This window comes from Plutella xylostella, chromosome 7, assembly GCF_932276165.1.
Source record: "Plutella xylostella chromosome 7, ilPluXylo3.1, whole genome shotgun sequence".
Lineage (NCBI taxonomy): Eukaryota > Metazoa > Arthropoda > Insecta > Lepidoptera > Plutellidae > Plutella > Plutella xylostella.
This window is the reverse complement of record NC_063987.1, coordinates 6,551,666-6,552,917: the sequence shown is the minus strand read 5'-3', so window position 1 is coordinate 6,552,917 and position 1,252 is coordinate 6,551,666. Positions and strand designations below refer to the sequence as shown.

The window sequence follows — 1,252 nt, the reverse complement described above, 5'->3', positions numbered from 1 at the left end:
GGGCTCGTCCGGGATTTGAACCCGGGACCTCTCGCACCCTAAGCGAAAATCATACCCCTAGACCAACGAGCCGGCTGATGAACTTGTTGAAATTAACGGTTTTAAGATATGAGGCTGTGTTTTGTCGCTCCTATTCTTACTTCGTCGGTGTAGATGACGTCATAAGATGAAGTTATGATTATGATATTATTTTGATAATCATACCGAAATCGACAGCAAATTTTATTAACATTCATAATGAAGAATTTACCTACTATAAATTACTGTAATGTAATTAATTAGTAAGCCAAATAGACCGCCTTTTGCACCATAAATAAGTTACTTACAATACAACTTGTTAATTAGGTACTATTAGGTATTTGTGGTGCTCAAATAACGAGTAACAACTCTATCTTTATTCTATCCTATCTATGAATCCTACTAATATTATAATATGCGAATGTTTGTTAGTATGTGTGTGTGTATGTTTGTTACTTCTTCACGACAAAACGGATGAACCGATTTTAATGAAATTTGGTAAGTATGTAGGTAGCTGACACCCTGGATTAACACATAGGCTACAGGAACACCTAGTAAAATTATAAACAGAAAACTACAACACGACAAGAAGGGGGAGACTTCAGGTCTAACTACTATACGATACAAACTTCCTTATTACCTTCATAGGTATTTTTATGTTAAATATGTTAGAAGGTACTTAGATTTTAGACTAGTTACGAATAATTTGATAACTATATGGAATAATAATACTTAATATTATGAATATCTGAACAAATTATTAATAAATATTATCAGAAAATAATAAATAACAATATTTTGATAACAGTGTACTGTCTGTCTAGCTAGTACCCACTACGATAGTGATAAATGATAAGATAACCCTTCATCAGTGAGGAAATAAACTAACTAACGTTAAAAACCCCCGGCATTCAACACTAAAATTAGCATAACTTTTCAACGGTTAGCTGTTTTTGATAAAGTAGATATATGTAGCTAAGAACGGTCGGTGTAACAATACCTACCTACCTATGACCCAAAAATATAATCAGTTCAGCCGTTTATTGCCGGATTGGTAAGAGGAAGTTAGTGAGAACGCTTTCCTCAAGCACACGAGGTTTAAATAAAAAAAACAGTTAGTAGTAAAACGTTGACGTAAATTTGTATGACGCCATAGAATAACAAGTATGGCGCGGAGCTAGTGCAGCGCATGTACCGCTAGGTGGCGACTCTCCCGTGTCATACAAATCGCGTT

General features: G+C 34.7%; 1 non-coding gene across 1 annotated transcript; it reads right to left on the bottom strand.

Annotated features, from left to right (window-relative positions):
* Positions 1–72, bottom strand: Trnap-agg. Its single transcript has one exon. It is a non-coding gene; the product is annotated as a tRNA-Pro (tRNA).
* Positions 73–1,252: the final 1,180 nt, after the last annotated feature.